Source organism: Peromyscus eremicus, chromosome 2 (assembly GCF_949786415.1).
Source record: "Peromyscus eremicus chromosome 2, PerEre_H2_v1, whole genome shotgun sequence".
NCBI lineage: Eukaryota > Metazoa > Chordata > Mammalia > Rodentia > Cricetidae > Peromyscus > Peromyscus eremicus.
Genome location: NC_081417.1, coordinates 12,542,453 through 12,567,008, shown reverse-complemented (window position 1 = coordinate 12,567,008; position 24,556 = coordinate 12,542,453). Strand labels below are relative to the sequence as shown.

General features: G+C 45.4%; 1 long non-coding RNA gene across 1 annotated transcript in view; it reads right to left on the bottom strand.

Annotated features, from left to right (window-relative positions):
• Nucleotides 1–22: 22 nt before the first annotated feature.
• LOC131903321 (uncharacterized) overlaps nt 23–24,556 on the bottom strand; it is a 27,150-nt gene continuing 2,616 nt past the window's right edge. The window contains exon 3 of the long non-coding RNA XR_009377497.1: nt 23–682. This is a non-coding gene — a long non-coding RNA (uncharacterized LOC131903321). The remainder of the gene's footprint in view (nt 683–24,556) is intronic.

Here is a 24,556-nt window from a genome sequence, read left to right as displayed (position 1 = left end):
CACTCATACACCGAGAAGGGCAGGGAGTGGGCACTTTTAATGGCTTGAAGAATAATTCTCATGAGCTGGACTGGATGGCCCACCCTTTCTCTGGTTTCTGCATTCTTTCTTCTTCCAGAACTGGCTTTCCAAGGAGATGGTGAACAAAGACATTTGAGATTTGTTGGGCACGGACGCTGTGCCAGGACTTCACAGTGCTATGGTTGTCACAGTTCTTAAAGAAAGAGTTCCTGAGTTCTCACAGCCATCCAGAAAAGAGGACCCTGGAGGGAGATGAAGGACAGCCCCCAGCAAACACAGGGGGAGCTTGTTCATAGCTGTGGAGTGAATCAAGGGACTGCCAGACTTGCAGGTTTGCTGGGATCCTGCAGTCTGGACTCCAGAGCAAACTCTGGACTCTGACCTTAGGTCTTCCTTCCTCCGAGTCCTTTACCCAGATCAAACCACAAGTTAAAGCAGAGGTGTCCCCTCCTCTTTACCCCTCCTGCAAAAACAATACAGCATCTCCAAAAGCTGCAGAGCTACACGTTTAAGGCAGGACTGAGGTCGGGTCATCATTCCTGGTGTTTAAGTTGGAACGTTTTTGAAAATGTGTTACCTCCAGTGAATTTGATTTTGTGGTTGAAGAGTACCTCTTCCATTTTATCTTCATGCGGAGTAGACAAAATCAATTTCTGTCTATCTGAAAAAAAAAAAAAAAACCAAGTTCCTTTGGGAAACAAAAGTATAAAAAAACAAAACTCATCTGTGGTTTCATGTTAATATCACCAGCAGAGTCGACCACCAAAGGAAGGAAATCCCAACTGTGGGGAAGAGCAGAAAATACTGAAGCAAAGCTGCCGGGCCCCTGCACTCCCTGGCTCCCTTTGTCTTTTTGGCTTTCTTTTCTTTGTGGGAAGAAGGAAGTTGCATCTGATTTATAGATTTGTTTTCTGGCTCCCAGGAGAAAAGAAAGGAAAAAAGACAGACTTCTGAAATGCCTAGAAAGCTCTAGCTCTGCCTCTTCTGTGAGCCCCCTTCTCACAGGTATTGGTGCAGTTTTGCAGGACCAGTCTCATGACCCTGCCAGGTGGCCCGAATGCATCCCTCCTCCCACCATCCTTGAGAGTAACCCGAATCACAGACGAGCTAGGAAACCATCGAATTACAGGGACAGATGGATGATGAATGCGGCAGGCAGCACTCAGTTTCCAGGCAACCTCAGGCTTTTTTCCAAAGCCCCAAGGCCACGGGGCACCTTCATGAGGGATGCTGGGAGCTCTGAGCACCTGCAGCATCTTGGCCCAGGCTCTCAGTTTCTCCGTTGTGGCAAACCTGTTCTGTTTGCTTTTCTTCCTGTTAAGTACAGATTTTATTTTTCCGTCTACCTCACCAGCTGCCCAAACTCAACCAAATAGCACTCCTGGTTTTCCTCACACCTTTGACCCTGGAGAAATGCCTCACATGCAGCCACCATCTGGGCGAGCCATTTCCTTCATCTGGCTTTCAAACATTGTCGGGAGGCCTCTGAAGACAGCCATTGACACAGCACTGGGACAGCTTTTCTGCAAACACTGAGATTTTACGTTTTCATTGTGGCTCCTTGATTTGGGATCAGAAATTCACTTTGAACATCCAACCTGGCAATTCTGAAATGCAAACCTGTCTATTTCAGGGGCTTATCTGGGATAGTCCAAATGCTGAATTTGTCAATGCTCATTTGAAATTGCTCACACTTTGAAGAGGGCTGCAACATGGATGGTTCGTCTTGATTTCCTGTGTTTCCAGTCACCTATATAGACTAACTCGGTCTCCCTAAAGTTAATCAGAGAAGGCCTGCCCGCAGTGTGATGTGTGTGAGGGTGGCGCCCATGCGGGCTGCTGCAGATGTTTGTGCCTCAAAATTCCCTTGGAAACGTCATCCCAATGCCCCCCTTCTGGGGACAATTGGCTTGTGCACTTCGAATAGCTCCTCATGAAAGGGTGGAGTCATCCCATTTCCCACCATGTGAGGACTGAGTACTCTCCTTCTGCCTGTGAGGACTGAGGTAAAAACAGAACCACCCTCAGCACACACCCTGAGTTCTCTGGGTCCTCCAGAATTGTGAGACGAGTTCTTATTGTTTATAATTACCTGTTCTGTGGTGTTTTATTATGGAGGCACAGGAGTGATTAAATTTAGATGAGGCTTTAAGTTTGAAGCCTTCAGAACAGAATTAGCACCCTTAGAAGGAAAAAGAGGCCCGACCCTCCCTCCCTTCCTCCCTCCCTCCTTCTCTCCCTCTCCCCTCCCTTCTTCCCTCCTCCTCTCTCAGAAGGCTGCAGTCCACAGCCAGGAAGCAGGCTCTCACGGCTTGCACAACCTGCTCATAGCTTAAAGGACTTGTCTCCAAAACTTTGAGAAATAAATGCTTTCAGTTCAAGTCATGTGGTCTATGACACTTTGTTGTCTCAGCTGAAGCAACTAAGGGGTGTTAGCAATCCTATCCCACACTGGTCTGTAGAAAAAGAAGAAACAGAAAAGCATACAAAGGGGAGTGTGATGAAACAGCCCCCACCTGCAGCCACGATCTCCCTGTCCCTAGTCCTCTGGAGTATAAGGATCCTTCTAATTCCGACACTCCAACCAGTTCCCTCATCCTTTGAACTAGGAAGCTAATGATCTCAGCTCTGAAAACTGGTCAGCAAAGGGCCTTGTGCTCACCTGGCTCACCCTGGTGAGGGAAAAATCACAGGAGCTGGAAGCTACTGATTTCAGTAAACAAATAGACTTCAGGAGGCCCTAGGCCAGCCACCAGAGGGCCTCAAACCCAGGGTATCCAGAACTGGGTCCATCCCCTCCCTTCTCCCCTGTGGGAGTCACCCAGGCCTTAGGGTCACCCCTTTTCTCCCATCTCACATCTCTTCTGGGTGTGGTGCGACATGCATCTAATCCTGACACTGAAGAGGTGGAGAAGAATGGACCAGGGGTTCATAATCCTCCTCAGCTATACAGTAAATCCAAGGCCAGCCTGGGTACCTAAGAACCCATATCAAACAAACAAATGTCTGAGCAAACACGCCTCTGTTTTTTTCTAGCCGTGGGATCATGGATGTGCAACATCCATCCATTAAGCCTCAGTGTTTTCAATCACTAAAATAGGGATGAATATCAACTTCTGAAGTTTGCAAGCAGTTTTACAGAGATAATGTAGCAGTTAGCTCAGGCTCGGACAGGAACTAGTCTGTATATACTGGTCTCATCATTCTCACTTTTCCTTTGTGCTAGTCAGCTCTTCATTGCTGTGACAAAACACTGCAAATAAGCAGTTTAAAAAGAGCAAAGTCTTTAGGCTCACAGTTTTGGAGGTATCAGTGCGTGGCTGCTTGGCTCTGTTCTGGGCGTGGGCTGCACAGCACATCCAGGTGAAGGATGTGGTGGGGATGGATGATCTCCTGTGACAGCCAAAATCAAGACAAAGGCACTCGAGTCCCATTAGCCCCTTCAAGGGCACACACCAAAGACCTAACTTCCAAAGGTTCCATACATCCCAAAAGCATCAACAGCTGGTGGCCATGCCCTTAGCACATGGGCATTTGGGGGACATTTCAGACCTGAAGACCAGTTACTCTAGTTACTCAGCATCTTCTGGTCAGCCTCCCACCACCCAGTCAAAGCAGCTGTTTTCTAATCTGCCAGAGCTACCAAGGGTTCCTTTAGAAACTGCTTCTCGCTTCCCTTTGCTTTGTCGCCAGCCTCCTGTCATCTACGTAAGCACTCAGGAGCTCGTCCCTGCCACCACCAGCAACCAACGCATTCACCATCAGGGTTCCTCTCTCCAGAGACAGCTCTCTCTAATGGCTCCAACACCATCTGGGAAGGCAGAGAGTCTCACAGCTGAGGTTATGTCTTGACTAACGCAGGGCACTCCTCACATCAGCCATGGGCTCTGCCTCTATTTCTTGGTTCTGACTTCCTTTGTGAACTGGCCTTCTTCTCCTGCTGCAGGCAACTTATTGCTGATGGTCAGAAAAGAAAGCTTCTAGAAGCCCCAGATTCGTGTCCTCCCAGCACAGCGACCTCCATACAAAGAGAAACTGTCACCCTCACAGTCTACATGTCAGCTTGACATAAACGTAGACAAACATATCTGTCTGTCTACACTGTCAGAATTTATTAACAATAAAAACTTCCCGAGGTAAGGCACCTTCATTGGCAGCGGTTTGCCAGACACTTTCCTTGACCATCCTGACTGAGGCAAACACAGGTTTATTTAATTCAATCTTAATTGCTAATATTAATTCTCAGATTACACATTACACACCACATTTTATATATATATATATATATATATATATATATATATATATATATATATTCACACACACATCATATATTATATGGCAGGGTGGGTTATAAAGGGTTAAAGAGGCAGAGTTAAAGGAGCCTCATGGAAGTCTGAGGGGTAAGATGACAAAGCCAACCCACTGGAGAAACCCTGTAGTCAGACTACGGAGTTGAGCTGACCTACAGGAGTGGAGTAAAGCAAAGTACAGCACTGGGTCCAAGCTGATGATGGGAGTGTGGATGGACGGCTGACTGACAGGCAGACAAGCAGTGGACAGCAGGTCCAGACAAGCAAACACGAGGACTGACAGATAATTCAAGAGGGTCCCTCCAACAGCAGGAGCCCAGCGGTGAGCCTCGGGGACAGTCTGGAGTTCCCTAGCTGGCCGCCCCTTGATGCACACACCGGGAGGTCAGATAACAGGTCAGTGAGGCCATTGTCATCACGCTGTTAGGGGCCCAGATGAAGGAGCTGCCCCCTTCCTCTGCCTACATGCCTGCCAAGTTCTCAGGCCTGCTTTTCCTGACACGATTTTAATATACATTCGTGCCCTACAGTCTCAGTTCTCCCACAAAATTCATGGGACCCTTTCTACTCCCAGGAGTAAGCCATTTATCAGTCTGTGCTGTGTGTTGACAAACGGATGGTACCCTTCACATGTCCACCCAGATGAAGTTCTCCATCCTCAAAATGGAGTCAAATGGTGCTTGTAAAAGGTGGTCTCTTGGGGCAAGGCACATTCTGAAAAGTCACTGTTTTACTCAATGTGGAGTCACTCGGAGACAGTATAATCTCCACACAGCCTTCAGAGTGTCTCTGATTGGCACAGGCCGAGCCACTTCTGTGTGGGCCTCTGTGGTGAAGGGACTTCCGGTGGTACCACAGGAGAAGAAGGAGCAATCGTGACATCCCAGAGGGCAGGTGTCACCTAGGCAAGAGAACACGCGCCAGAGCCAGCATAGACCCCTAGCCACAGCTACGCACAGCCTCACAACGACAGCACCGAGGAGGCCTGCTGCCCGCGATCTGCAGTGAGAAACAACGGGCAGCTCCTGCTTCTCACTGGGAAGAGAACCACTGCCCGCTTCCCACGTGCTCCACACAAAGTGTGGGCCACTGAAGTGGACAGAGGCAGCACCCGGCCCGGGGGGATGCAACAGAGAGAAATGTGGAGCTACAGCTAAGCCACCAAAAGCCATTGGAAGGCCGGGTCAGCCACGTGAAGGCTTAAGCACCGTGACTCTGGTCCTTTCTGCCATTTTCTGCGCAACGCAAGGGCTTCTCCAGTCCAAACGCAGCTCGGGGGTTCCATGAGGAGAAGTGGAAAGCCGGGCCCTCGGCCACATATTCCAAGAATCTCCCCCTCACCAGCCGGGTACCCTGGCTTCCACCCTCACTCCTCCTCCGGTGCCTCTTTCTCTTTGCCCATAGGCACGCACACCACACACAGACACACACTCGTTGCCAAGTGCTATGGTGGGGACGGTTATCACAGGTGTGAAAGAGAATGCCAGGGTTATACAGGCATTTTGTTTTGAGATGTCTCACACCGTAGCCCTGAAGGGTCTGTTTCTCATTGGAGGCCCAGGCTGGGTTGGCCTTAAGCTCATGGCAGTCCTCCTGCCTTAGCCTTCTGAGCACCATGACTCCAGGCATGCACCTCCATAGCCAGCTTCAGAGTATTTGAGCTTTAATAAAAGGTCTTTTATCGTGGATCACAGGGGTACTTGCAAAATATTTAATTAGCTCTCAAAATGTGTCTGCAAGGAAGATGCTTGTGTTTTCATCCATAAAATGTGAACTAAACAAAAGGGTAAAAAGACTTTCCCAAAGCTCCTGAGAAAGAGTTATTGGCAGTGTGGCAGCCACAGGTCCTGAACCTGTCCTGCCTCTCCCCCACCTGCAAGCCCACGTCCACGAAGCTTCTGTTGATAAGGCTCCCATGCACTGAGGCATGTTGAATCCTACAGAGAAAGAGAAATGTAAAACATGGAATACGGCTTAACCCCAAGGTTACAATAAACTGTAGAGCTGCTTTGGTCCACCTCTCAGTCTAGTCTCAAACTACAACATTCTCTTGTACTATGGCCAGCTGGAAAGTGCTGCCACCAAGCCAGTCAGATGCCTGGAGTACCAGCACTAGGAACGTTGATGAAGGACCCCAAACTACATAATGAGATCCTGTCTCAAAAGATAAGCCAAACACAGCAGAAAGGAGAGTTTCTGGAAAGTACTGACTCCAACACCGTCAGGATCCATGCATATCTGCCTCCCCCCCTCTCCTCCTGCCTTCCTTCTTCGTAAAATATTTTGAAAACAGAATTTCTTTTCTTTTTTTTTTTAACACTGGATTTCTGAATATACTCCTCTGTATACCATGACCAGCCCCTTCACCATGGCTCAGGTGACAGTTTCCTTCTCGGTCCTTTCTGACCACCAGGGATTGCCCCTTTTGACCTGCACTAGACTCGTGATAACAGTAACAATGGTGCTTCTCTGACTTCTGAGACGTAGAACCGCTTATCAAACACGTAAAAAGCCTGTCGGCAACCAAGTCCTACCGGAGTGAAATTTTCAGATGTGCTATGGTGGTCTAAAGTCCTTGCTCATACTTAAAGCTTTCCCCACACTAGTTCAGAGAATTTCACTGAAAACACAATTCCCTTCTAGTCTTAGGCTGAGAACTCCAGCCTGCACTTATAATGTGCTTTCTGTTTTTATGCTGTCTGATAAGGTCTCCATCTTATAGAGGGTCCACTCGAATAAAAAGAGGTTCTACTTCCAGTATGTGTTAGGTAAGGACTCCTGTGAACATGGCCCCATCACCCCAAGGGTAACCTTACATGTGAGTTGAGTCTATCTAGTTCAAAAACTAAGATATGCTCATCTCTGGACTCCACAGTCATACTGATGGTTAGAAATGAGTTCCACGGGGTGTCAGGACATATGTGAAGTCTATATCTCACAATGAAAGCATTTATTACATATGTGCTTTTGTAGACAGTCACAGACCACAACTCACCTTCTACCTACTGAAGCTGTGGCCCTTCAAGGACAATTTTTCTCACTCAAGTATGAATATAGCACATGTTTCACCATGCTGTGTAGAGTTTCTTCTTTTTTTGTTTTCTTTTGCCATTTTGAATATTTTGCATCTCCCACATATTATACATGAACTCTATCATTGAGTTACATTCCTAGTTCTGTTTTTAATTTTATTTTGAGACAGGATACACTAAATTACCCAAATGGCCTTGATTTTGCTGGACACAGGGTGGGCTATATTAAATAGGTTCCTGTTGCTGTGATAAAGTCCATGACTATCAAACTTATGGGGGACGGTGGGGGGGTGGGGGGGACAGAATTGAGTGCTCAGAATTAATGGGCTCTTCTTTGGGAGCTTGCAAGAGGGTACTGAGAACAAGGAAGTAAGCAGCATCCCCATGACCTCTGCACCGGTTCCAGCTCCCAGATTCCTGCCTTGAGTTCCTGGAATGACTTCCCTGGATGATGGACTGCAAACTGTGAGAGGAAATAAACCCTTTCCTCCCAAAGCTGATTTTGGTAATGATTTTTTGTCACAGCAACAGAAACATAAGACACAAGCCTTCCTTGGGCTCATAACTCTCCTACCTCTGTCTGCTGAGTAACTGATATTAAAGGTCTATGCCACCAGACTGCTGTGGAGTTCTCTTAAATGCTGCACACAAATCTCTGGTTTCCTGGTTGGGAATGTGTGTCTTCTCTAACAAGAAGAGTGCCCAAGGTGTTTTTTTTATGTGTGTGAGGAGTAGGGGTGGGGGCATAGATAACTCACGTTTCCACCAACTTTCTCTCCCATGACAAGGGTTACTCGAAACTCTTTCTTGGAGGTTTGAAGACTACCTCACACTATCAATTTGAAGTGGAAAGATAGAGTCTGTGATCGTGATTCATAGGAAAGTTAACTTTGGGAGCCAGCAACTGAGAAAGACTTTCCTTTGGACTAGCCTAGGCTACCACAGGATTTGTGAACTCCTTCCCAAGAAACAGAAAAAATCCTCCAAGCCCAAGAAAGGCCCCCTGTAGCACAAATTGTTAGAAGGTCTTATTAATAAAAACAAACCTGGAGCCAGGATTTGGGGTGAATGCTGAAAGATCAGAGAGACAAAATAAGCCACAGCTTCCTCACCTTGCCAGTTCTTCAGCTGATCCTGTTTCCTCAGACTGGAAACCTCTGAGTCCTTATCCAAATGGATCTCAGCTGAACTGCTGCTCAGAAGCCTAAAAGCCTTACAGACTCTATCCTGGTTCTCATACCTTAAATATCTTTCTGCTTCCTGCCATCACTTCTTGGGATTAAAGGTGTTTGTCACCATGCCTGGCTGTTTCCAGTGTGGCCTTAAACTCACAGAGATCTGGATGGATCTCTGCCTCCGGAATGCTAGGATTAAAGGTGTGTGTGCCACCATTTTCTAGCCTCTATATCTAGCAGCTACTCTATTCTCTGACCCCAGATAAGTTTATTAAGGTGCACAATATATTGGGGAATACAATATCACCACAGCCCCTACCTTCAGAGAACCCCTCATTTCCTTGGGCTTGCTCTGCCCCACCCCGTGGGGTGTGCTCCCTGCTTTCACTCTCATTCCACACTTCACCACACTGTGTGTGTCTTGTTTGGTTCTCCATTTGAGACACGAAGACCCAGGCGGGACACAGTCTTGCAGAAGATGCCCTCCTGTAACCAAATGGCCCTTCCTTCTCCAGAGCAACGCTGAAACTTTACATTACAAACAAGGCAACAGGAATTTTAAATTCACAATAGTATCAGCGGATCTCAGGAAACTGAGTGAGGTCGGATGGACTTACATTAAAAGCCCTTCCTACCAACCCTGGCAGGCAGTTCAGGAATTATTGGGTTTTCTGCCTCAATTCCCTCGAAAGCACAGCAGTGTGGATAACTACTAGAAAGGGATAACAGGGGATCAAAAGGAATAAAGAAGGGGCTCCTCAGCCGGGCGGTGGTGGCGCACGCCTTTAATCCCAGCACTCGGGAGGCAGAGCCAGGTGGATCTCTGTGAGTTCGAGGCCAGCCTGGGCTACCAAGTGAGTTTCAGGACAGGTGCAAAGCTACACAGAGAAACCCTGTCTCGAAAAACCAAAAAAAAAAAAAAAAAAAAAATCTTTGCCGGGCGGTGGTGGCGCACGCCTTTAATCCCAGCACTCGGGAGGCAGAGCCAGGTGGATCTCTGTGAGTTCGAGGCCAGCCTGGGCTACCAAGTGAGTTCCAGGAAAAGGCACAAAGCTGCACAGAGAAACCCTGTCTCGAAAAACCAAAAAAAAAAAAAAAAAAAAAAAAAAAGAAGGGGCTCCTCAGTGGGCTGTACTAGACTCAGTGAGGTGTCCCACCTTGGAAAGTGTCAGGACATTAACCACATCTACTAACCATTTTTCTAGGAGTTAGGGGTACTTAGTGCACTGTTTAGATATGGTGGGAGTGGTAACGGGTGAAGGGACAAGCAGGACATTGCCCTAGGGACCCGGCCTGGCCACTGACACACTAGCAAGTCAAGGACCCTTCTCTGTATTCTCCAAAGGTGTTGAAAGCTGTGAACTTTGAAATATGAAGAGTTGATGAGATTTGGTACTCACCAAATTTGAAGCACAGCTTCCCATTATTTTAGAAAACCAACTGCATGTTAATGGATTTTTTTTATTTAATTTAAATATGTATTTTATATATATATATATATATATGTATGTATATACTATTAAATATTGAAATGGTGGCTTCAAGTTTGTCCTGATGAGTGCAGTCGGGTTTTTTCCTTATCTCTGCTTTAGGATTTCAGGCAGCTGGAATCTGGAGCTCATGATCCCCATGCAAAGTCAGGCTGAGGGTGACTGAGAGGCTGGAACCTGGAGCTCATGATCCCCATGCAAAGTCAGGCTGAGGGTGACTGAGAGGCTGAAAGAAAAATTAGCTTGACTAGTTAGGTATTCACACCAAGAAGGTAACTGATTTGGGTCTTTCAGCAAAATGTTTCAGTGTTCTGTTACTATGCACACTTGAACAGACTGTCTCATGTTCTCATTTTAATAACAAGTGTGTCCATTCAAAAATGTCTGTGACCTAAACTGCTATGCAATAATCCTCTTGTACACTGTGAAGATTTGTCACTCAAATTGGTTTAATAAAATGCTGATTGGCCAGTAGCCAGGCAGGAAATATGGGTGGGGTGACCAAACTAAGGATGATGGAAAGAAAAAGGACAGAGTCAGGAGTCACCAGCCAGATGCAGAGGGAGCAGGAGGTGGATGTGCTGTGCTAATAAAGGTACCACCATGTGGCAAAGCATAAATAGAAATATGGGTTAATTTAAAATGTAAGCACTAGTTAATAATAAGCTTGAGCTATTGACTGAGCATTTTGTAATTAATACAAGCTTTTGCATGTTTATTAGGAACCAGGTGGTCAAAACAGAAAAACTCCACCTCCATTTACATACGGTGTTTCAATGTGTGGCCAAAATTTCCACATGAAACCTGACAAAGCTTAAAAAAGGATTCTGGACACATAAGAGGGAACTTCTTGGTAGTTGCCTTTTCTCCAGTGAACTGTTTGCTGGTGGTAAACAGATTCACAGCTCCTTTAAGAGATGGCTTCCTAGCTCTGTCCTAGTGGTAAAAATGGGTGGCTCTTTTAAGAGGTCCTGCTGCCAAACACTTATATATTTATGAGCAGCCAGCAGCATACTACTCAGTGGAGGCATGGACCTAGAAACTTCCCAGAGATGGGGCAGTAAACATGGCTCTCAAAGCTGATGGTAAACATGCCTTCACCATAAGACTAGACTCTCAAGGAACTGAGTGGGAGGAGCCAGCACCAGCACACCATGATCTAAGTTACACAGCAGTTTTTTTGCTCATGTGAACAGAAATGGTTACAGGTGTGCAATAAGGACTGATTCAGACAAAAAGAAACCTCTAAACAGGTCACCGTGTGTTTAAAAATATATGTAGGCTTGGGAGAGAAAAGAAAAAGGGTAAAGAAAGTCCTTAGAAAAGAAATAGAGTAATAAAAAAAGTATAATAAGCCACATAAAGATGGAAAATACACAGAGAGTCTGGATTGCATATATTATTGTGTTGTCTTTAAAAGTTTTGGCTGCTAAAAGACCTTGGATTATGAAAACTGCTATACTAAACCAACTTATAGACTTCAAAATTTAAGTCAAAAGATATGTTACTCTGGGGAAGAGGTTCTGCTTTTCTTTCCACTGGAAATGAGAGGCTGTGAATTCATTTCAGGTTAAGAAAAATCAGATTTGATCAAGAAAGACCCCCTAAAAATCTCCAATAAGAACAGATAGGACAGATGATCCAATGTTTCAGAGCACCTCTGTTGAAGTTTCCTGAGTTCTACTTCCAGAACAGCTCCAAAGTTTGCTGCCTGAGATGATCCAGCCTCACCCCAATGGCCAGGAAGTAGTCTAGAAAACTATGCCCACATCCTCAAAAAATGAGTTATGGATATTTATTATCATTTAAGGGGTGTTGGTTACAAGTTGTTACTGGCAATGGCCAGGAAAAAAAGCTGAACAAAGGAGATTAGATTCAGTGATCTTGTTCTGAAAGAAAAATAGGGATATAGGAATGATAGGATAAAAGGGTAGATTATTGAATCTACTTTTAAACAACAAAAAAAGCAACTATTAGTCTTAAATACTTTTCATTAATATGGTTTTTTTAAATTGATACAAATTTAAAGTTAATTTTGTTACACTATATGTTTATTTCTACTCTTGTTTAGGGTATTATGTTTATGCAGCTCATTTAAAAATGTAATATATAATTAAGAAATACAGATTAATAGTCATCTATAATATCAAACTTATAGTCATGTTAGTTAGGTTTTCAAAGTCATACAGAGATATATTTCAGATAGATAGGCAATCTTCAAATACTTCAAAGGCCTATAGAATATGGCATTTAAAATGTTTTAAGAACTTAGACTTTTCTCAACAGTGAGACACATCTGCTCCTGGCACCATGAATCTACTTCAGAGAAGATGATGGACATCAAGGAAATTACATATGGAGTTTGTTTTCTTTATGGCAAAAGCTAGCCATGTGGGCAAAGAAACTGCCCTTGCCTCAATTACTGACAAATACTGTCCAAACTGGACCAACAGGATGCAAGAAAGGTGACTGCCAAACTTTACCAAGACAAGGCAGGACCTTCAAAATTCTCTGCTTCACAGGAAAGTCTATCAGATATTCTAGCCCTATAGGCCAGAATTGGATGCCCCAACATTGCAGAGGAACTTTAGGCGACTGTCCAGGCAGCTTGAAGTCCCTGTCATTAGGTAACATTTCACCCTTCTGGAGCCTTTGATGGAGTTGAAGACTAGATAGTTATAGTTTTCTTTGGTTATGATAAAAGATAAATTAGATACAAAACTTGGACTCACAAAGATAAGATAGCTAATAGAGTATTTTCTCTAATTTTGTCAAAACCAAATAGACTGGATATTATAACTGTAATTCTTACTTGAAAACTGCTGTTGTTGTATATAATCTTACTATGTTAAAATTAAAACATTCCTTTTTAATTAGACAAAAAGGGGGAAATGCTGTGAAATAATCCTCTTGTACACTATAAAGATTTGTCACTCAAATTGGTTTAATAAAATGCTAACTGGCCAGCAGCCAAGCAGGAAGTATAGGAAGGGTGACCAAACTAAGGATGATGGGGAAGGAGAAGGGCAGAGTCAGGAGCTGCCAGCCAGATGTAGAGGGAGCAGGAGATTAACATGCCATGCTAATAAAGGTATCACCACATAGCAAAGCATAAATATAATTATGGGTTAACTTAAAATGTAACAGCTAGTTAGTAACAAGCCTGATTGGCCAAGCATTTTGTAATTAATATAAACTTTTGTGTGTTTATTTGGGACCAGGCAGTCAGGACAGAAAAACTCTGCCTCTGTTTACACTAAACAATAAATCCACTTGATTTGTGAAAGTATTGCTATATCCAAACATGCAGAGAGAAGCAAGTCTTCCCGGCTTAAAATTAGATATCTGCCCCTACTTCACCTCTCATGCAAGTTCTATTTTCATAATTTGAAAGTGAGAAGGCAGAAGGGACCAGAGAGGTGGCTGCTTCTATCTAGTTCCATACCTCCGGCAAGGCCAGGACCAGAAATAATCCATAGGCAGGAGGATATGACGCAGTAACTTAGTGGTCTAACTACCTCTCATTTGCCAGGCAGGAGACAGGCACTTTTTCCATCCTTTCTTTCCTGTGATGACCCTCAGTCCATAAATGATTCTTCACAGCACCCTTTACTCATGGCAAGCTTATGTCCTGGCCACTGCGAAAACTGAAATGAAAGAGCACACAAGTCTATGATCCAGAGGAGAACTGTACCCATGAGAAGCTGGACACATGTGTCCTGTGACAAGCCCCAAAATATAAAAAGTTATGGCTAATGAAATGAAGACTAAAATAAGATGGCTGCCTTCAGATCCTGGAGTACTCCAGAAAGTGAGCTCCAAAAAAATAAAAATAAATAATAATAATAATAATAATAATAATAATAATAATAATAATCACACAGTGGCTGAACTATGCAATTGCAGCAGCAGCAGACTTCCATCCACTATGGAGGGAAGGCAAGAACCAAATAGATTTGCTTTTAATTATCAAATCAGATGTGGAAAGAAGTGAGAGCAAAGTCTCCTAGAACCCTGATACCATGTACAAATAGAAAAACAAAGGTGAGTATGTCAGTGTTCATTACAACCTGGGCTTCCCAAAGAGCTTTGCAAGTGTGGGTAGTACCCAGCTTACATGACACCCATTACTGCATGCTTATTTCTGAGGGTGTGGAGGAAGAAAAAGAGAGTGTGAGTTGCTCTGTATGTGTGTCTGTGTGCATACGCATGCATGCATGCACAGTGCATGTGTGTGTACATGTCAATATCCACCCCACAAATAAATACAGAAATAAAATATAAAAAATGGAAATATCTTTGATGCTTTTCTTGATTGCCCTGACCTTTCTTAAGTAAATCAATATACAAGAGAGGACAAGGCTCCGCTGGTGTCAATATTTCCTACCTCAGTGTCGCAGTGAAATTACTTGACTGCATGAAAGGGAGAGACCGAGGAAGAAAGGGGAGAGAAAAAGGGGGTAAGTGGAGTAAGGCTAGCACTGTGGGGGACCATTAGGCTGCAGGTGTTTTATATGCATTTTATTTCATATACATTTGTATCCATTTGAAACATTATTATTCCCGTTGGAAGAATTCGAATGAGCTCAAAGCTGTGAACCCTAGTTAAGAAGCACCGCTGTACTTTATAAACCCAGGCTGTTTCCTCGGTGACAAGGAGGGTGGCACCTGGCTCACCAGATAACCCCAGGCTGCAGTGAGCCACTTCAGACACATTTTAAAACAGAAATATTTTTAGCTATTCTGATTCAAAGAAAAAAAATCAAGGTGAATATTTCCTAAATACAGGTTGGGCACCTAGACAAGTTACAAGCATTTCCTTCACAGGTGCCAATCCAGCAAAATGTATCACTTCTCGTAGGGCAGACGAAACACATGACTTCCTATCCAAATCACCCCGCTATAGGCACTTTGTTGTAATCATGATTATTGCCCAAGAGGACTTTCATTTACACTGGCCCAGGAGCGATCGTCTAGAGAGAAAAATCAATACTGTCTGTAGAGAAATAAATCGCACTGGGATTTAAAAAAAAAAAAAAAATGTTTATGTGGCAGCCAGAGCTTCGCAGGGAAGGCCTACACCCAGCTCTTTTAGCTCAGATGGCTGCCCTCTTCAGGTTTCTCCAAAGCACCCTTTTGACAGCCTGGGCCCGGAGTGAACACTGCTGTCTCAAAAGCCACTCTGTGGAAACACAGAATATGAAAACCAAAAAGCTCGTTTCCTCCCTCCGGCCACGCAGGAAAGGAGCAGGGCCAGTCTCAGCTTTCAGCTATTTCAGGGGAATCTGCTCCAGCACAGGGGCCACGGGGGAGATGATGCAGGTCCATCGATTTGACAAAGGACAAGATCCACCGCTCAGCATCACTCCTGATGCTCCTGACAAACAGAAGCGGTGCAGAGGAGCCTTCTGCGACCAGCAGGCTCTCCCGCCGTCCTCACCCCCCCCCCCCCCACCCGACTCTCAGTTCTTTTCAATATGCTGTGAGCTGACTAGCTGTCCGCCTGGCCACAGCCTTGCTGGAGATGAACCTGCTTCCTCGGCATCCTTATCCAAGACAACTGCATCCCTGGCCCGCTTCACAGGTCCCAGATTCCAGGCCCTTGGCCTGGAGGCTCAGCCTTCGCCTTGGACCCCTGCCGCTGCTGGCGCCCCCCCCCGCCCCCGCGCGTGTGGTTCTTAGGATTTATTGGCGCTTTCACAAAATCCTTCTGAAGCTGGAAGAATGTGTCATCGGCTGATAAAAATGCTAAATGACAACTCATTTTCATTTTGCAGAACAGAATTGTTTAATATTTCATTTCTATCACCTGCTCATTTTAGGGCAGCCCACACATGACAGGAAGGGCTCCCCCGAGAATTGCTTAAAAGGTTAAAGCTTCCGACAGGCAACCGTCCTGAGGCTCTGCTTCCTGGCTGACGAGCGCCTAAATTCGCCTTGGTTGATGTCTCAAGGCTGCCCTCTGCTGGCGGATGGCGCACCGGCATAGCCTGGAAATGAGACATCGTCCTGCAAGCAGGCAGGAGCTGAACCCAGAGTAGCTGTGTGAAAGGTTTCACAAATGAAGTTCACCACCTCCTCTGGGGGCATCCTGACCTCTGGAGAGGGTCGTTCAGCTGCTCTTTCGCCAGCATGGATTTCTCGATTTCTCTACCAATTTTCAAGTTGTTTGAGAGCCAACAATGGGGAGAAGCCGTGTGGCCAAAGACTTTCCTCCCTAAAGGACAGATAGATGTATGTCAAAAAAAAAAAAAAATGCCTGACAGGCGCAAATGAGGCCAAGTAAGAAGGGCGAAGCCGCACAGGGTAGAGAGGCTAGACACGGAGAAATGATACACACTTGTGACACCAGCCACCAGCCCTATAAAATCCTTGAAGCAGGGACTCAACCCTCCACTCCAGCTGGTGCAGCCCACAGCTCTCTGGGTTTCAGTTCTCTGCCCTCAGCCACATTCTGGAAATGCTAAGTGGAAATTCGAGTCATAAGAAAGTGGTTAGTCTTGAATTGCGTGCTGTTCTAAGCGGTGCAGTGAAATTTCACAGCATAGAGTCCCATCCCACCTGGAATATGAATCATGCCTTTGTTCTGCGTATCCACACTGTATGTGCTACCTTCACACTAGTCACTAAGCTACCAGATTTACTGCTGCAGTATCACAGAGTTTGTGCTCAGGGAGACCCGCTCTGAGCAAGAGTGATGATGCTAGAAATTTGGGCATGCCAAATGCAAGCTGTAGAGCGCTTTTTATAAGTGAAAAGGCACACATTCTTGACTTAATAAGAAAAGAAAAAATATCTAGTAACATTGTTAAGATCTACACTTACAGTAAAACATTTTGAAAAAAGTGAAAGTGACTTTATTAAAGTTGGTTATAAATTTCTATAATTTTCTATTATAATTTCTATTTATTATTGCTGTTTTTAACCTTTTACTAAACCTAATTTATAAATTAGACATTGTTGTGGGTATGTACATGTAGAACTATAGTAAGTCTATGTAAGTATGATGCATGGTTCCAGGCATCCTCTGGGAGTCTTGGAATATTCTCTCCACATATAAGGGGATTAACTCAACACTCCATGCCTGCACTGGAGCTGGTGCTGGGAAAATCTCAGCTCCTCCTCCCTTGCATTCCCTATCCAATCACAGCCACCTCAAATGGTGCCCCCACCTCCGGTCCGGCCCTTCTCAGGCCCATCCTCCATGTTACATCAGAGATCTGCACTAAACAAGGGAATTAATGTGATGTTCGTAACATGACCCTGAAGAAAGGTTAGCCTTGCACATTTGACTGAATCTGGTTACCCAGCAGATACTTTTAAAGATTCCTAACCCACTGAATAAAATCAGCAGATGTCCACAGGGCATGGTGGCACATGCCTCAACTCCAGAACTTGGGTGGTAGAGGCCAGAGGACCAGAAACTCAAGCTCATCTCAATTTGGAGGCCAGCCTGGGCTACTTGTGAACCTGTCTCAACAAGAAGAAAACAATTAAAAATGAAAATCACGAGTCTGGGTGACAATGAGCCTCACTCTTTAAAACACTCTTCCAAAAGCGACCAGTCAGCTGTCTCACTTACTTCCCTTGTCGTGTTTTATGTTTTGTTTTGTTTGGCAAGGTCTCACTGTGTAGCCCTAGCTTGCCTAGAACTTGCTTTATAGACCAGGCTGGCCTCGAGCTCACAGAGAGCTGCCTGCCTCTGACTCCCATGTGCTGGGATTAAAGATATGAGCCACACTCGTTCTGTTGCTGTGATAAAACACCATGACCAAAACATCTGATGAGAGAAAAGACTGATTTTGGTTTACAATGCCAGGGGGATGTGAGTCCATCATCGTGGAGAGACAGGGTAGCAAAGAGCCAGCATCCTGGATAGATCACATCCTCAACCACAAACATGAACCAGAGGACGTGAACTGCAAGTGGGGCAAGACTATAAACACTCAACACCCACCCCCAGTGACATACTTCCTCCAGCAAGGCCATACCACCTAAACCTCCCTAAACAGCATTGTCAACTGGAGACCAAATATCCTAGCCTACAAGGAAATTTTCATTCAAAGCAGCAGGCCAGAATTACAGTTTTCTGAGTTTCCAGATACGCCTGGGTCTTACTGTCTGTGGATAGTAACGCTGCCTTTGCATCGAACTGGCCTTCTCTTATCTCACATATTAATTCATCTTTGAGGACTCAAACTTTCCCAATAGATCTTCTCTATTGGTCATATTGATTTGGATGCCCTATTCTTTATGTCTGCAACACCCTACGCTTCATATAACTTTGCAGAGTTGCTTAATAGAGTGTTTCTGTATTCATCTGTCCTCCTTTACTGAATTCTGGAGTCTCAGGACCATCTGATTCACCATCATATCTCCTGTAACTAGCACAGATCATAAGTCATACACTTGAGACTCCCTATATCTTCATCAGTGGAGTAAATGGGGGGAATGCTTCATAAGAGGAAGTTTCAGATACACCCGCTTTCCCCAGCCATCTCTTTCCACTTGCCAGTTGGATCATCTTGGAGCTCACTCTGCTCCTTTGGGAGCTTGAAGGAGCAAAGCAATTACACTTGGAAGGCTCTGGCCTCTCAGGTTCACCTGGAGCATCAGATTCTAATTAGATGACAGGGTAGCATGGAGCTTAGCCTTGGAAAAGAAGACTACGATTGGTGGAGAGGGAAGAGCAGTTGCCGAGGCCGGAGACATAGCAGAGATCCAGCCCGACAGGAGCACAATATGTAAGACCCGGGAGAGCCACAGCAATGCACAGGGCACACGAGAAAAGGAGATTGCAGAAGTTAGTAGACAGCTTAGGAAGGGGGAAATCACTGAGTGTATTTTAGGCAGTAACTTCCTGCGGTCTGCTTCAGACTAGTTTTGTTGCTATGACAGAATAAGACAGAGTGGGTAACTGATAAACAGCAAGAAACTATTTCCAAAGTTCTGGAAGCTAGGAAGCCCAGGCAAAGGGCCAGCATTTGCTAAGGGCTGCCTTGCTTCTTCATCATGTGGTAGAGAACATCACAAGGCAAGAGTGCAATCCCGTGCAAAGGGTCTTCTCTCCATAGACCCCTCACATCATTCCTTCCTCTGGTTCCTCCCCAGCATCCAAAGAATGTCAGCATATGAATTTAGGAAGTGCGCTTCCCACACATGAACTATTAGAAGACAAAGTCAACCTAGAATGTATTCTTTCCAAGGCCTCATGACGAACAAGAAAGACAGACAGGGCCCACACAAGCTAAGTGTGACCACAGCGGCTCAGATGAATCTCATTCTGTGTCTGAGGTCTCACAGCTGTGAACACTCCCATGATTCAAATGCAGCCTCTGGTGTCTACGCTCATGTTTTTTCTCTAGAAAGCTCCCTCTGCTGTGGAAAGAAAACCAAAGATGGCAGAAGTAGGGGTGTGGCTACCTCTGGATGAAGAAGCTTGCACTTCCTCAGAGAAGTTCACCGGCATCTGCACCTTACTCGGGGGTTCGGGTGGACTCTTCCCTCTCTCAAATATGTTGCATTAATACTGAGATTCACCTATAATCCAGATCCCTTAGAGCTCCCAGCCTCTGGGGTCATCATCAGAATGGGGAGAGGTATGGCTTCGTTTCTCTCCTACACAGAAGACACCCACCCTTGCCTGCCGTCTACTTGCACAAGAGGGACAGGCTTCATCATCATGTTCTGTCCCACAGTGCCACAGTGTCCCACAGTGATTAGGGAGACCCGATAGACAATTATAGTTTCTAGTAAAAAGGGGAGGGGTGTATCCTAACCCACATTACAGAGTCATGTTCCAATTGCAGGATGAAGGGAGCACTGGGAACTATGAGTTCAAGTGTTTGCCGTTTTCAGTAGAGAGCACATCTCAACTCCACCTTGCCCTCAAGATCTACTGGATTCCACATGCATCCAGTAAAATCTTTTGAATAGTACTGTATCTGGCAATAGTCAGAAACAGCAGCCCAGAGCCATGGTTCTCAAGCTGTCCAGCACGCCACGGCACAGACGCCTGGCTAAAACCACAGACCTCTGTGTCTCATGACAAGACTTCTCACTTCAGAGCAGTTCCCAAGTGATGAAAGGCTGCTGGTTCGGGGCTCCAGATTTTCAAGCCATTTCTCTCTTCTTCACATATTTCACAACTAGCCATGAGATCCTGTTGTTTGTATCTCTCAAGGGTGATTATCACAGACCCATGGCCAGAACTCTAATCCTGCTTTTCGACAGGACTGGCCTCTGAGGTGACTCCTAAAACCAGCCTTGCAAGTTGCAATCTCTGTATTTCCAATCCTTCCGACCCACTCTGTAGCACTACTGCAGGTCTGGTGGAGACTGTCCTTTACCTTGCTGCCCTCCAGGTAGTGTGTCCAGCTGCTTAGCAGGGCACCGAAGTCCCGCAGGACCAGGCCACTGCCTGGCTGTCCAGCGCCTACAGCTCCCTCCCACCTCGCAGTCTATGACTGGTTATATGGGTTGTTCTCTATATGCACAGGCGGTTAGCACCAGGACATCGACAAATACCACACCTGCAGGTGCTCCTACCTCCTGTGTAAAACTGTGTAGTGTTTGCAAATGACCTACACACATCTTCCCGCAGACTTTCAATCATCTCTAAACTATGTTTACTGTTTAATACAGCACAAATGCACTGTAAATAGTTATTGTACTGTGCTGTTTAAGGAGGAGAACGTCAGTATTACTCAGTATACATGCAAGTTTTAAAGTATTTTTTGACCTGGTAGTTGAGTCCAGGCATGTGGAACTGTGGATGTGAAGGGGCCATGGCACCCACGACTTCAGGACAAGCATTACTGTACCATGTCCTTCGTTATCTACACCGTGGCTTCTTCCTGGGCTTTAGCAAATAATTGCCTATGTGGCTAGTCTGTGCTCATTCTTCAAGATCCTGTGGAGGAGGCTGTGGATACAGCTCAGTGGTAGAGCTCTTATCTGGCATTCATGAGGCCCTAGGTTCACTGGCTGGCTCCACAAAAACAAAACAGTATGGGACATGTCCCAGGTCCTGGCTCCTTTCCAGACAGAATTGATATTCCCATCGTGTGTGTGTGTGTGTGTGTGTGTGTGTGTCTGTCTGTCTGTCTGTCTTTCTGTGTTGCAGTTATATGATTTATGTATTATAGCTTTGTGTTTAGCTCCATTGAAATGGTTTTCTCTACTGTCTGTCTTCAGTCTTGAGAACAATGTGTGGTGGCTGTCCCAAGGTCATCAGAAACCTGCCCTTGGTCATTGCTTCTCTGATATCTGTTGACGCTTTAAGTTTTGGGCTCACAGAAGTGTCCCCAACAGGGTCAGGGAAGGACTGGGGTTCTTGCATGCCTCAGACACCAGGAGAGTGTTCCTCCCTTCAGAACCCTGCTGCTTTACATTATGAAGAGACTGCTGGTGGCGAGGTTTGCAGAGAAGGGAAGACCTGCCCTGTGGGGTCTTCCTCATAAAAGGCTTTGCATCGTCCGTGCCTGGTTACACTGGAGCAGCAGGCTGATGCCTGGGTCCTGTCAGACAGATGAAACCAAACACCCTGTGTCACCTTACACGATGACATGCTGTGTGCATTCCGAGCCAGCTCTTTGGTATCGTTTACTTGTGGACTTGGACATAGGGTCCCAGCAGGGACATCAGAGTCCCTGTCACTCGTCAGCTAAACTAGCCCACACCCTGTTCTCAGGGCATCTGGGGTTCTTGCTGGTTGAACAGCTTGGAGCTTCAGGGCAGCTCTGAGTCAGCCACACAAGGCTCATTACTCACTGATCCCGGGAGACAGAATGTTCCCCTAAGAAAAAAGACAGAAAGCCTGAACTCTAAAATACAGAGGAGTAAATGCTGCCAGAGTTGAAACCTATGACTGAAGGAAGGACATAAAACAGAGTTCTTCCAATTTTGTGAAATTTTGGGGTTGTGTCTTAGGGGCAGATGACTAACAGCCCGGAAGGACCATTCTGTCGCCCAGGCTTAGCCTTCAGGTGGCCTCCCTCAGCCTCAGCCTATGTGACCCTCAGTATCATACTTCTCCTGGCCAAGAGATGTCTTGGAAATCCCTCCGAGCCCTGTTTGTTGTCAACAACTCCTGTATCTTCTCTGGTTTCCAGGTGACCTACTCTTGTGCCTGGTGGCAGTGTCCCTCACCTCCAGCATCTCCTTCCTGGCCAAGTTCCAAGCCCACCCCTCCCCAAAAAGGAATATTAGGTAAAATTGGACCAGATTAAGGCTTTTATGTATTGGTCTTGTTGATTTAAAAAAGGTTGCAATAAATCTTCCTATTAGTTAAAGGATCACAACGATGTCCTAAGGGTGAGTTTACTGGGCCAAGTCTGACTGGCCTTTCTTTGTACAGCAGCTGTTAGCATACTGGGGGGAAATGCAATGCTTCTTCACAAGGGTCCAGATTGCTTGGTATCTAGGACATGCTAGCAATACCTTCACCTAGTCACTGTGACAATCCCATGACCCTTCATTTCCCCAGGGGCCCCGTGGAGTACTAGGGGGAGGTCCCCTTCCCTAGTAGTGAAGCCCATGTGGTTTTGAAACCTCCAGGTCTTACTCACATGCATTTCTTCTAGCTGAGCAAAATCTCATCTACCATGAAAAGGAAACTCTTCATGTCCTGCCTTCCTTTGTTCTCACCAGCTAAACCCTTGATCTGGTTCTGATAGCCAGGGCCACATCATTTTTGTAAAGTCCCTCCACTTTGAATGAACTGTGACAATTCCCAAAGCTAAAGTAATTTGGTTTTTATAACTAAAGTAACTTTTTTCTCTTGATTATTGTCCTTTCTCTGTTTCAACAGCCAGCAATGACAGCCAGAGATGATGCTTACACACCAGCCGACATGCTTTAACTCACCTCTCCTTGGTTGTCTCCAACAACAGGCAACTGCACACTTTTCAACTCCCTTCTACTACCACTCACATTCTGCACTAGAAGTACCCTGGCCTGTGAGCAGATGGCATGCTCTGATTCTTCCATCAGAGACCAAATTGGCAGGATTTTCCCCCAAATAAAAGTGTGTATTGTAGTTAAATCACTCATTTTCTAAATACTGGGACCAGGAAAGACTATCTAACTAATACGCCAACACCAGGTCTGAGAAGCCCTCTTTTGAGTTATTGGTGGGTTGTCTAGGAGAGTCCCGAATCATGAACTATTGCTGTTGCCCTTGGTTGTCCCAGAGGTGCAAGGTAAGTCCTATCGCTGAAGACACCATGCACCTCAGAAGCAGGGGATCCGACCTAAAGTCATCCGCTCAGAGAACTAGCGTTCATGGCACCAGAAGGCACCATGCAAGCTTCCAAATGAGGGAAGCAACCAAGTCCTTCCCAGTTGTGATGCCTGTGAACCATAACAACAACCAGCATGGCACAATAACCCTGAAGGTGCAGCAGAGGCATGTGTACCTTGGTGATATCCAACTGAACTTAAGACCTGTTCAAGGAGAGGGAAATCATGGCTGGTACTGAAACTTAATCAACTACCCAGGGCTAGTGAAGGTTGGATCTTGAAGGAGAATCTACAACCACCACTTCACTAAATCAGCATAATCCCTAACTACATTGCAAATTTTTGTCCTTATACTTCTCTTTGCAACTGACAAAGACCATTACAGAACACCATAACCAATCAAAATGCAGAGTTGTGGACCCTAGTCCCAATGAATACATCTACAAAACACTCCCATACCAGGGAATATTCTGGAAGTGAAGATGCAAAGTTTGTAAGAGCCAGAGAATCAGGGAATTTTCTGAGATTGTGTCTCTTAATAATTCTAGAAGCTACCCCCATAAAGTCTCCCCAGTATAACTGCCCAAATATGAGCTGATCAAGGACGACAGCAATACTCATGCTAACTCAGATAGGTGAACAACCACAAGGCCTCAACCCTACACTTTTTTCCCAGGATACTCTTGAGGAATAAGGAATAAGAAATTTCAATAGAAATATAGAGGGAAGAGAAAAAGACAGAAACACAGGATAGCCTCGGGAGGGCCTGGATCCTTATCCACCAGCCCAGAACTTTATTCAAAAGGGATTTTTATAACAATGCCAGGGGGTGAAGCAAAAGACCTCCCCCTTACTAGATACAACCAAGTGTAGATCCTTCCAAACACCTGGTACTCAGGCCCATGGTCCAATTATACTCTTATGCAGTCCTTTTGGTAAAGCAAGCTCAGATTTCACTAGGAAATCTCTGTGGGCTCCCACACACAACAGCAACTAACTAAAAAAGAGCAGTAAAAAGCAGCCATGAATTTGAAAGAGCAATGAGGGGTATACGGGAGGGTTTGGAAGGAAGAAGGAAATGATATAATTATATTAGAAGCTAAAAAAAATAAAAGAAATAACTTTTGAAGAGCCAGGATCAGGTAAGGTGGAGCACACCTTTAATTCCAGCACTTGTGAGGCAGAGGTAATAGGATCTTTGTGTGCTCGAAGCCAGCCTAGTCTACATGATGAGTTCGAGGCCAGCAATTGCTACACAGTGAGACCCTGTCTTTAAAAAAAAA